Below are 13,483 nucleotides of genomic sequence, written 5' to 3'. Positions count from 1 at the left end.
GCAGAGCCCCTGAGGCACCAGTACAGTGCACGCCACAGGGCATTTATCTAAGGGTGTAGTGAGCATTTTAACCCACAGGTGTTTTATAGGTTTTATTAGAATTAGGCAGTGAAAATGAAAAAAATAAATTTCTCCAAAAATATATTGTTTTAGCTGCTAATTTTTCCTTTTCACAAGGGTAGTAGGAGAAAAAAACACAATAAAATTTGTTACTCAATTTCTCTAAATTGCTGTTTGGGCGAATGGCAGGGCTCAGAAGGGAAAGAGCGCCATTTGGCTTTTGGAGCACAGATTTTGCTGGATTGATGTCTGGGGCGCCTGAGGTACCAGAGTACAGTGGAAACCACAGAGAAGTGACCCAATTTTGAAAAATGACAGGGCTCAGGAGTGGAGGAGCACCATGGGAATGTGAAGCCCATTTTGGTGATTTTCACAGCATTAGCCCACAATTGCAGAGCTCTGAGATCAAATAGCTAAACAAACCCCCATGAAGTGACCCTCATTTTGAAAAACTACACCCGTCAAGGCATTTTTAAGGGGTGCAATGAACATTTTGACCCCACAGGTTTTTTCTTTTTATTAGAATTTAATGCCCAGCGGATGGTGCAAAGTGAAAATTGCAATTTTCCACTGATATGCCATTTTAGTGCGCAATATGTTGTGCCCAGTTTGTGCTACTAAATAAAAATACCTCATAAACTGTTTAGTGTTTACTTGTAAACAGCGTAATCTGTGCGGAGTACATCAGGGCATAATAAGAGGGTATAATAATGTGGTAAATGAATATTCATTTAGAGATGTGTGGTCAGTGTCACACTGATAAATGCTGCACAATCTTATCCCCGTAGGGAACGCACTCTGCACCTTTTATGTCGCCATATTCAGAGATGCATAACTTTTTTATTGTTTGTTTATGGAACTCTGTGTGGACATATTTTTTCAAGGACAATCTGTAGTTTTCATTGGTACCATTTTGGGGGACATGCGACTTGTAGATCACTTTCTATTAAATTTTTTGGAAAGCAAAGTGACCAAAAACCAGAAATTCTGACGTTTCTTTTTTTTTAAGTGTTCACTGTGTGCTCTAATTTATTAGGTTCATTTTTGATAACCATCCCATCGCTATGATTAGTCAGGCAGCAAAAAACTATTTATATACGACGCCTTTTTTTAGTATTTACTGTTTGCTATATTTATCATATCTTCCAAAATTGCAAATTCGTATCTGTCTACTATCTCTACAGTATACACTTTTTGTATTATCTCCAAAACTTTATCCGAATATCTCCTGAGTCACATTCCCAGCATTTGTGTTCCAACTCTTCTTCTTTTTAGCTTAACCCTTTCAGGACCAAGCTCATTTTGGCCTTCAGGACCTGCCCCATTTTTTCAAATCTGACATGTGTCATTTTATGTGGTAATAACTCTGGAATGCTTTTACCTATCCAAGTGATTCTGAGATTGTTTTCTTGTGACATATTGTACTATATATTAGTGGAAAAATTTGGTCGATAAATTCATTGCTTATTTGTATAAAACACCAAAATTTGGAGTAAATTTGCAAACATTATAATTTTTCTAATTTTAAATGCCAAAACCTAACATCACGTACAGAAGATCACAGACAATATTCTTGCAACGAGTAAATTACGTAATCCCAAATCCAGTTCCATTACAATGCTTCCTACTTTGATTGGATCTTACCGTTGCGGTCACTCTAGATGTATGTGTTGTTCTAACATTGCACATAGGGTTAAAACTTACACCTCAGTGGTTACTTCGGAAAATGTTAATATCAGAATGTTTTTAAACTGTGGTAGTGACTACGTCATTTATTTATTTGTTACAATGTCCTTGCAACCTGCAGTACATTGGAAGGACTATTCAATCCCTACACTGTAGAATTAATAAACATCGGTCAAATACCAGTAAAGGCTTTCCTAACCACAGTGTATCACGCCATTGTTCGCAGGTACATGAATGTAAATTTGACAATATTGTGGTGACACCAATTGAACAAATTCTGGTTGGTGCAACAAATAGATTCAGCCGTCTCAAACAACGTGAGAATTACTGGATCTATAAATTAGCATGCCTACACCCTGGAGGACTAAATGACGTTACTGAAATCTCTTTAGATTAAACATGCCCCCCTCCCCTCATAACCCCCCCCATTTATATATCTATATATTTATAAATTTACACATCAAAACTTTTCCTGACATCCTGGATAATAGAAATTTCATTGTTGAAGATTTTACGTGATTTTTTTCAAATCATTATGCTTCTGGCTATATAATATTTCATGTGAAATTATTGTTATTATCTATGTACCTGCATGTACTTTTACTTCGTGAGTAGGGTTCCAATTGATATCCTCCACCGTTGTGTAACGTTTAGTTTTCTGCTAATCGCCAAATTGTGTAGTTTGTCCTACTTCGGCCACCGTATTTTATTCACTGTTCGCATGTAACTATGAGAACGACGGCGCTGTCGACTGTCAAAATCACGGCGAGCGTTCTGGAGCATCCTATGACGTGGGTCCAGGTATGCTTCGTTCATATTTCCTTTTCCATCTGTCCTGGATACCCTCTAATGTAGTTTTACCCTTTCCTCATCGCGATTGCGCCGCTGTGGAATATCGTTCTGATGCATGATACTGACATCCACTGTGTAGACAACCTTTCACATTTTAAGTCTTAATCTCTTTTTTACCATTTAATAATTTATTTTTTCTCCCTTTTATTAAAACAGGACTATCTATCTATCTACTTAATATTTTATTAACTTTTATGGTACGTTTATTACACTGCTGTTCTAGTATGAGCACATTTATGTATTACTGTGACGTCATGGGTGAGCTTTGACCTCAGGTTTTTTTTTACACCCTTTTTTTGTGTCTGTTTGTATTTTTAACCTCTATAAATAGAGGTCCCATTGTGTCCTGCTTTTCTTGGCCTGATGAAGACGTTAGTCCAACGTTGAAACGCGTTGCCTGCCTATTATTATTAAATCTATTTATTTATCATTATCTCACTGGTCTTCATCATTATCTCCCACCTACAGCAGCGCCTCCTTTTAGGTCCTCATACACATAATTGCATATATGTGTATTACTTTTAGTTCTTTCTAATCTATCTCATCATTTGCGGTAACTTTTATGGTTTACCGGACTAGACCTGGCTGCAGCTGTTCAATCCTTTTACCAGTATTGTGCCTGTTGATTGCACAAATTTACAAGGTGAGCATCTGCCTCCGCTGCCTTGTTCATTTTATTGTGTTATCAGCATTTATTTTTCACTATGTGGCGCCGTGCGTTCTTCTTTCTCTCCTAAAGCTGTTGACATATACATAAGTCAACGATGATGCAAAGTAGGTAAAGGAGCTATTTTATTAGCCTCTTAAAACAATGGCAACACGTTTCAGCGCCGGTGCGGCATCTTCATGATGCCAGTATACAGTTCTAAAAACATAGCAGCTTTAAATATTACACCCAACAATTAAGAACAGGTTGACAAAAACACCAAAATTAACTTAGTCATAGGGGTCAGAGCAAGTCCGACTGACAGTACTTGTAACCAATGCGCTATGAGCCTCTTGAAGTGGCTCGACATTGGTACAAAGTAGCAAAGGTCAGGGATGTGATCAAACCTTATGTAATAACAATAATTAAATAAATATGTAACACCCCTTAATTAAGTCTGTAGCGTAATAGGGGTTTAACCTATTACCACTTTTAGGCCTTAATGACCAAGCTATTTTTTATTTTAGCTGTTTGAGGTCTTTGTTTTGCAGGACGACTTGTAGTTTCTATTGATACGAATTTGGAGTACATGCAACTTTTTGATCACTTTTATCACATTTTTTTTAAACCAGGATGAACAGAAAACAGCATATTTGGCAATGCTTTTTATTTTATTTTTTACGGCATTCCCCGAACAGGTTAAATAATGTAATAGCTTGATAGTTGGGTTCTTTAACCCCTTAAGGACACGGCCAATTTTGGCCTTGAGGACAGAGCAATTTTTTAGATTTCCCTCTTTGCATCCCGACGCTCATAACTCTTTTATTATTTTCTACGACGTAGTTGTATGAGACTTTGTTTTTTGCGGGACAAGTTGTACTTTATGTAGGTACCGTTTTTTGGTACAAATACATTATCGTTTAATTTCTATACATTTTTATTTTAGCGAAAATGCAGAAAAAAAGCAGTTCCGCTGCAGTTTTAATATTTTTTTTTTACACCATACACCGATCATCATAAATAATGGTATACATTTGTTTTACAGGTTGTTACGGTCGTGCCAATACCAAATATGTCTATATTATTTCATGTTTTGGGACTTATATTTTAACCCCTTAAGGACGCAGCCTAGTTTTGGCCTTAAGGCTCAGAGCCCATTTTTCAAATCTGACATATTTCACTTTATGTGGTAATAACGTCGGAATGCTTAAACCTACCCAATCGATTCTGAGATTGTTTTCTCGTGACACATTGGGCTTCATGTTCGTGGTAAAATTTGGTCGACATATTCAGTGTTTATTGGTGAAAAATTGCAAAATTTAGAGAAAATTTAGAAAAAATTGCATTTTTCAGAATTTAAATGCATCTGCTTGTAAAACAGACTGTTATACCACCCAAAATAGTTACTAGTTCACATTTCCCATATGTCTACTTTAGATTGGCATCATTTTTTGAACATTCTTTTATTTTTCTTGGACGTTACAAGGCTTAGAACATAAACAGCAATTTCTCATATTTTTAAGTTAATTTCAAAAGCCTTTTTTTTAAGGTACCTCTTGAGTTCTGAAGTGGCTTTGAGGGGCCTATGTATTAGAAACCCTGATAAAACACCCCATTTTAAAAACTAGACCCCTCAAAGTATTCAAAACAGCATTTAGAAAGTTTTTTTAACCCTTCAGGCATTTCACAGGAATTAAAGCAAAGTGGAGGTGAAATTTGCAAATTTCATTTTTCTTGCTGAATTTCAATTTTATTAATTTTTTTTCCTGTAACACAGAACGTTTTACCAGAGAAACACTACTAAATACGTATTGTCCAGATTCTGCAGTTTTTAGAACTGTCCCACATGTGGCTCTAGTGTGCTCGTGGACTAAAACACAAGCCCTAGAAGCAAAGAAACACCTAGTGCATTTTGAGTCCTCTATTTTATTAGAATATATTTTAGGCAGCATGCCAGGTTCAAAGAGGTGTTGAGGTGCCAAAACAGTGGGAATCCCCCAATAGTGACCCCATTTTGGAAACTACACCCCTCAAGGAATTCATTTATGGTTGTTGTTACCATTTTGACCGCACATTTATTTCACACCACGTATTTGAATTGGGCTGTGAAATGAAAAAAATGTCATTTTTTCCAATAAAATGTCATTTGTGATCAAAATTTCTTATTTTCACAGGGAACAAAATACCCCATTTTGTTGCCCAATTTGTCCTTAGTGTGGCAATACCCCATTTGTGGTGCTAAACTGCCGTTTGGGCCCATGGGAGGGCTCAGAAGAAAAGGAGCGCTATATGTTTGTTGGAGTCCAGATTTTGCTGGATTGGTTTTCGGGTGCCATGTCGCATTTACAGAGCCTCAGAGGTATCAAAGCAATGGAAACCCACCAAAAGTGACGCCATTTTGGAAACTACACCCCTCAAGTAATTCATTTATGGTTGTTGTTAGCATTTTGACCACACAGTTTTTTCACAGCACCTATTTCAATTGGGCTGTGACATTAAAAAAATTACATTTTTTCCAATAAGATGTAATTTTTTATCAAAATTTCTTTTTTCCACAGGGAACAAAATACTCAATTTTGTTGCCCAATTTCTCCTGAGTGCAGCAATACCCCATTTGTAGCAATAAACTGCCGTTTGGGCCCATGGGAGGCCTCAGAAGGGAAGGAGCGCTGTGTGTTCTTTGGAGTACAGATTTTGCTGGTTTGGTTTTCGGGTGCCATGTCACATTTGCAGAGCCCCAGAGGTATCAAAGCAATGGAAACCCACCAGAAGTGACCCCATTTTGGAAACTACACCCCTCAAGGAATTAATTTATGGGTAATGTGACCATTTAGACCACATAGTTTCTTCACAGAACTTATTTGAATTGGGCTGGGAATTAAAAAAATATATATTTTTTCCAATAATATGTCATTTTAGCTCAAAAATTCTTATTTTCACAAGAAATAAAATACTCCATTTTGTTGCCCAATTTGTCCTGAGTGCGGCAATACCCCATTTGTGGTGATAAACTGCCGTTTGGGCCCATGGGAGGGCTCAGAAGGAAAGGAGCGCTGTGTGTTCTTTGGAGTCCAGATTTTGCTGAATTGGTTTTCGGGTGCCATGTCGCATTTGCAGAGCCCCAGAGGTATCAAAGCTATAGAAACCAACCACAAATGATCCCATTTTGGAAACTACACCCCTCAAGGAATTCATCTATGGGTGTTGTGACCATTTTGACCCCATAGTTTTTTCACAGAACTTATTTGAATTGGGCTGGGAATGAAAACAAAATATTTTTTTTCAAATAAGATGTCGTTTTGGCTGAAAATTTCTTATTTTCACAAGAAACAAAATACCCCATTCTGTTGCGCAATTTGTTCTGAGTGCCGCAATACCCCATTTGTTGTGATAAACTTCCGTTTGGGCCAATGGGAGGGCTCAGAAGGAAAGGACCACCATTTGGCCTACTGGGGATTTTCTAGTGTGAAGTCATGTATGCAGAAGCACCTGAGGTACCAGTACAGTTGAAACCCGCAAGAAGTGACCCCGTTTTAAAAACTACACCCTTAAGGCATTCATCTAGAGGTGTAGTGAGCATTTTGACCGGAGACATACACCCCATAAACTGTAATTTGGGTTCTCCCGGGTATGGCAATACCCTACATGTGGCTGTTATCAGCTGCCTGGGCACACAGCAGGGCTCAGAGGGGAAAGACGAGGGGGGATAAGCTGTGCGGAGGGCATCAGGGTAAGTAAAATTGGGGTAAATTATAAACCAAGGGATGTATGATAAATTTTAAAACACTCTTTTATACAGAGCTCTGGTTATTCGGGACACGTGTCACATTGATATTGATCCTTCCTTATCCCCCTCTTATAGCAGACTTTGCACCTCTTTTGACGTTTTCCCTTCTTGCCAGTTTGGGGAACTTCTCCTGGAAAGTGTTGCCGCCCTGGTACGATGCGTGTGGCCCCCCTTCTTGGTCCCTAAAGATTAGGTTCTTGATAATCACCTCTTGAAATTCCAGGAAAGTTCCCGTCTGGCCTGCACATCGACGTAGTATGTACGCATTGTACAAAGCCATCTGTATGATGTGCCCGGCCAGCTTCTTATACCACACCGCATGGCGCTGTAGGGCTTCAGGACTTGATCTTACAAGTCCACCCCTCCCATGTACCTATTGTAGTCCAGGATGCAGTCTGGTTTGGGGGTGGCCATTCCGTCATATATCCTAAATCTGTAGGTATACCCTGATGCACTCTCGCAGCTTATACATCTTCACGCCATACCTTGCCCTCTTACCCGGCAGGTACTCGCGGAATTGAACCCTCCCTTTAAAATGCACCAGGGACTCATCAATAGAAATACACTTCTCGGTGGTGTATGCTTGGGAAAACCGGGCACTGAAAACGGTCTAATAGGGGTCTCCGTTTATACAAACGGTCAAAACTCGGGTCATCTCGGGGTGGGCACGGCTGATTATCAGTATAATGTAAGAAGCAAAGTATTGCCTCATTTATTTATTTTTTTAGGTTCCAGTTCAGTTCTGAAGTTACTTTGAGGGGCTCATATATTAGAAACCCCTATCAAATACCCCATTTTAGAAACTAGACCCCTCAAAGTATTCACAACAGCATTTAGAAAGTTTATGAACCCTTTAGGTGTTTCACAGAAATTTAGAGCAAAGTAGAGGTGAAAATCCTCTTTATACCATTTTTTTTATAACACAAAAGGATTTATCAGAGAAACGCAACTTAATACGTATTGCCCAGATTCTGCAGTTTTGAGAAATATCCCACATGTGGCCCTAGTGCGGTAATGGACTGAAGCACCGGCCTCCGAAGCAAAGGAGCACCTAGTGGATTTTGAGGCCTCTTTTTATTAGGCACCATGTCCGGTTTGGTGCCAAAACATTGGGAACCCCCCAAAAGTGACCCCAATTTGGAAACTAGACCCCTTGAGGAATCCATTGTAGTTTTCTTGGGGTGCATACGGCTTTTTGATCAGTTTTTATTCTATTTTTAGGTGGCGTGGTGACTAAAAAACAGCAATTCTACTATTGTTTTTTTATTCTTTTTTTTTTACAGCGTTCACCGTGCGCTATAAATGACATATTCACTTTATTCTGCGGGGCGATACGATTACGGCGATACCAGATGTTTATAGTTTTTTTTATGTCTTATGGCGTTTGCACAATAAAATAAGTTTTGTAAACAATCATTCACTTTTTGTGTTACCTTATTCTAAGAGCCATAACGTTTTTATTTTTCAATCAATAAAGCCGTGCGAGGACTTATTTTTTGCGTAATGAACTATAGTTTCGATCAGTACCATTTTTTGGTACATGCGACTTGTTGATCTCTTTTTATTCCATTTTTGGGAGGTGAAGTGACCAAACAATTGTGATTGTGGTACGGTTTATTATTATTTTCTTTTACGGCGTTCACCGTGCGCGATAAATAACGAAATAATTTTGTAGTTCAGGCCGTTACGGACGCGGCGATACCAATTATGTATAGTTTATTTGTTTTTTTATAGATTTTTATTAATAATAAATGACTGATCAGGTAAAAAGGGGGATTTTTACTTTTAATACTTTTAAAACTTTTATTTTCTTATTTTTACCCATCTTTTTTAAACTTTTTTTCTACTTTATTACTTTGTCCCACTAGGGGACTTGAGGGCAGGAGGCCCTGATCGCAATTCTAATACACTGCACTACATGCGTAGTGCAGTGTATTAGAACTGTCAGCTACTCACTGACAGCAAGCATAGTGGGTCCTGACGTTGTCAGGACCCACTAGGCTTCCGTCTATGGCATAGCCGGACGCCATTGTTTGGTGTCCGGTTGCCATAGTCACCATCGCCGGCCGCTATCGCGTAGCAGGCCGGCGATGGCAGCTTAACCCCTAAAAAGCCGCGATCTCCGATCTCTATAGAACGCGGCTTTTAAGGGGTTAATCAGCGGGGACACAGTGATCGGTCCCCGCTGTAGGAGCTGTGACAGCTGCTGAACAAGACAGCAGCTGTCACAGCTCCTGTATGTGTCGGGAGGACGGCCGAAACGGCCGTTACTCCCGAGACGTACTATTAGGTCATGGAGCGCGAACGATACAGCTGCCATGACCTAATAGTACGTCCAGGAGCGGGAAGGGGTTAAAAAGTTTATTTATTATAAAAAATATGTTTCTGTTTTTTTACTTTTTATTTATTTATTTATCATTAATTTTTTTTTACATTCATTTAACTTTTTTTTTTAATCCCATAAAGGGATTTATCATTTTGATTTTTATTTTGTAGCTGCAATGTACTGGCATAGATCTTTATGCCAGTACATTAGCCTGTCTACTGATTGTACACAGGCAGTTGTTAGGGCATACCTCAGTATGCCGTAACACAAGGAAATATGTTCAGACAGCCCCGGGGGTCCTACAATGGACCCTGGGCTGTCTGGCCATATGAGTTGTGGACTTTGATCGCGTCACAGTTATTTTCTGTGACGTGATCAAAGTGCAGTCCCCTCTCCTTGAATGCCGTGATCAGCCTTGATCACGGCATTCAAGGGATTAACGGCGGAGAGAAGATGTTTCTCTCCTCTCCGCTGTCAGAGCGGGGCCGTCGCTGTGTATTACAGCCGTTGCCCCGCTCTCGATCGCGCGCAGGGACGGCTGTCACACAGGACGACAATGCTCGTCCTAATGCGTGAAGTACTTGCCGCTCAGGACGAGCATTCTCGTCCTATGTCGGCAACCAGTTAAAGATGCGGCGATACCAAATATGTGTAACTTTTTTTTGTTTTTCCATAATAAAGCTTTTTGTAAGGGGATTAAGTGGGTCTTTATTTTTTTTTACTTTGGGTTTTTATTTATTTATTAACTTTATTAACCTTTTTTTAACTTTCTTATTAGTTCCACTAGGGTACTTCACCATGCGAACGTTTGATCGCTTTTATAATACATTGCAATATTTCTGTATTGTAGCGTATTATGCCTGTCAGTGTAAAACAGGCATTAACTAGAGGCAGACCTGGGGTCCTTGTTAGGCTCCAGGTTGCCATAGAAGTTATCGGCACCCTGCGATCGCATCGCAGGATGCCAGTGGGGTGAGAGAGGGGCTCCCTCCCTCCAAAACCACTCAGATGCCGCCTGCTCGAGCAGCGCTGCTCCAAGCCCTAAGCTACATCTTGTAGCTGAGGGCAGGAAGCTTTTACTGCTCCCGGTGGCGCTGCTTTATTCTGATGCAACGCCGTGAAAAGCCATATACATTAGAACAAAGCCCGTTAGTGGCTGGCGTGAAAAGGTGCATTGGCGGTCACTAATGGGTTACTGTATCTCTTTCTTCTTATTTAGTGCAGTGCCTTCATCTGATTCTTGATAGGAGCTTGTGAAGTATGCTGAAGGGCTTGTCTCTTCTGTCAGGGATTGACTCTGGAAACCCCCACCCAGCTTGAAACACACTTGATACACTATGAAGTTATATACTAACAGAGGAAGGTAACATGGAACCAGGAAACTATTTAATATTTAGATTTTGGATTAGGTAAAGTTACAACTTGGTTGTGAGTAACCAAACAAAGGTAAAGGAATATAGCATTAACACAAAGGTGGTAGTATACAATTATCTCCCCCTGACAGTTGGATACAACCACCTAGGGCATCCAGATAGGAGTAATGGTAAAATATTAATAGTATGACCACAATAATATCATAAACTCTGATGGATGACTCTGCTTATTCTCACATACACAGCCACCGCACACTTTCTACCAATCTACATATATGCATGTACACACTAAATATATGCAATAAACAATATATTATGCTACAGTCTGTTTATCATTATTTTGGGGCCCCGTTGCCTCAGGTGTTGACAAGCTTTAGCTTTAGAAATTGTTGGTCCACTTATTAATAAGGGAATGATTTGTAATTTGAACATTAGGTGAAGTAGTTGCTCTTGCTTGAGAAACCAATTCCAGCAGTTACAAAGCTGTGATTATTTATTTATCACTGTCCAGGATTATCACAAACAGCAGTATCACGAACTCACTCTTCTGTTGAACTATGTGCAGTAGCGGTTAAGTATTAGCTTACAGGAAGAAGAAATGGAAGGACCCTCTTCTGATGACGACCCTGAGATGACCCTCCTCTCAGGAGACCCACTAGTGTTGGTGAATTATTTATTCGCTCAGTCCTACTCCTTTCTCTCTTAGATGTCCATCTTTCCAGTCTTGCTGTAGATGGCCGTCTCTCCTCTCCAAAAAAACTGTTGCACATCTAAAATGTCAGTTATTTTTCTCAGTGGCAGTTGCTTGGCTACAGCTTACTGCCCCAAGGAGAGTTGGGAAATGTAGTTCACCAACGTCTTGTGACAGTAGCCAGTGGCGGATTAAGAAGACCATGGGCCCTGGGCTGTTACCCAAACTTGGGCCCCCCTTCTCCACCGCCACCCTGCCGCGCCGTAACTATTGCTAACACTACCTTTTTGCACAAGCATTAACAAATGGGTGTTACGATTCCCCTTTCACAGGGCTGTGTCCCTACATACTGACAGTATCACACTGTGCAGGGACACAGAGCCAACCCCCCATGTAGACAGCGCCACACACACACACACACACACACACACACCCTGTAGCTAGAGCCACACCCCCCCCTGTAGATAGCGCCACACACAACCCCCTGTAGAGAGCGTCACACAGCCCCCTATAGATAGCATCACACAGCCCCCTATAGATAGAGCCACACAGCACTCCCCCTTATATATAGTGACACACAGCGGCCCCCCTTTGTATATAGTGCCACACAGCGCTTTCTTCCTTATATATAGTGCCACAGAGTGCTCCACCCCCCTTGTATATAGTGCTACACAGCGTCGCTACACTGCGGGCCTGGGATGACATTTTATCCCATGTGAACGCTGCAGTCTGTGATTGGCTGCAGCGGTGACATGGGGTGAAACGTCATCCCAGGAGGCCGGCCCGGACGAAGAAACAGAATTCTGGGCAAGTATAAGATTTTTATTTTTTCGAAATTGCGTTTTTACATAACATCTGTTATTTGTTGCGGGTTTTACCTCCCCATTGAATTAAATGGGGAAACAAATGAGCAGCGTTTACGCAAATACAATTGACATGCTGCGGAATAATAAAACCGCACCGCAGGTCAATTTCTGAGCTTTTTTTTCTCGCTTATCATTTACGCAATGTGTGATGAGAATTGTTCACATCTAATCTACTCTGCTGCTATTGTATTAGGGCTTGTCCACACTTAACAGAATTGCTGCGTATTTTCCGCCCGAAAAATACGCAGAATACGGTAGCTGCAAAGTGAGTGAAATTTACCAAATCTCATCCAGACGCTGCATAAAATTTCCGACCAGACATTTTGTCCTGCGATGCGTATTTCTCGTGCTGCAGCATGTCAATTCCTGCTGCGGAAAGTGGACAGAATTGCTGAGTTTTTCAGAGGAGACGTCACCATCCCGCAACATTGAGAAAAACGCAGCAAAATACGCACCATTTTCTGCAGTAAAAATGCAAGAAATGGTGCTTTTTTTCTGCAGCTAAATTTCTGCTAGTTTATGCACATTATACACATATAAAGTACACATGAGTATGCACATTATACACATATAATGTACACATTGTAAACACACATGAATATGCACATTATACACATATAAAGTACACATTGTAAACACACATGAGAATGCACATTATACACATATAAAGTACACATTGTAAACACACATGAGTATGCACATTATACACATATAAAGTACACATTGAAAACACACATGCACTTACCTTTTATGTAGGATATTTGTGAAGGGCGTTCAGCTGGTTGATGTCATAGGAGTCTTCACTGCAGCTCTTCTCCTGCTCACGGCTCGACACAGAGCCCGCCGACAGTCTCCCCTCCCCCATGTCCCGACAGCTAGCAGCAGGAGGAGAGATGTTTAGAGCAGGGAAGGGGGCTGGAGGGGGAGCTTCTAAAGCAGCACAGACCACGGCTGCTAAGTAGGAGCGAAGGTCCCCTCGTCTCATGACAGGTGCGTCCTGGCACTGGGGCTCCCTTCGGTGCTAGCGACGCCACTGGGCATGAGTGGGTTTGGGCGGCCATGGGCCCTCTGGGAGCCTTGGGCCCTGGGCGGCCGCCCGAACCGCCCTAATGATAATCCGCCACTGACAGTAGCGCCTGTTGCCTATAAACTTATTATAGGGGGTTAAATTCTCCCCTGGGCAGTCAGTGTGAGTG

General features: G+C 40.8%; 1 protein-coding gene and 1 long non-coding RNA gene across 4 annotated transcripts in view; one reads left to right on the top strand and one right to left on the bottom strand.

Annotated features, from left to right (window-relative positions):
* Window positions 1-11,470, bottom strand: part of LOC142662091 (uncharacterized) — a 34,058-nt gene extending 22,588 nt beyond the window's left edge. Inside the window, exon 1 of the long non-coding RNA XR_012850872.1 lies at window positions 11,318-11,470. This is a non-coding gene — a long non-coding RNA (uncharacterized LOC142662091). The remainder of the gene's footprint in view (window positions 1-11,317) is intronic.
* Window positions 1-13,483, top strand: part of SULT2B1 (sulfotransferase family 2B member 1) — a 117,902-nt gene that overhangs the window by 78,923 nt on the left and 25,496 nt on the right. The gene's annotated exons all lie outside the window — the stretch shown is intronic.

Source organism: Rhinoderma darwinii, chromosome 10, assembly GCF_050947455.1.
Source record: "Rhinoderma darwinii isolate aRhiDar2 chromosome 10, aRhiDar2.hap1, whole genome shotgun sequence".
Taxonomy (NCBI): Eukaryota; Metazoa; Chordata; class Amphibia; order Anura; family Rhinodermatidae; genus Rhinoderma; species Rhinoderma darwinii.
This window is presented reverse-complemented; position numbering and strand designations above follow the sequence as displayed.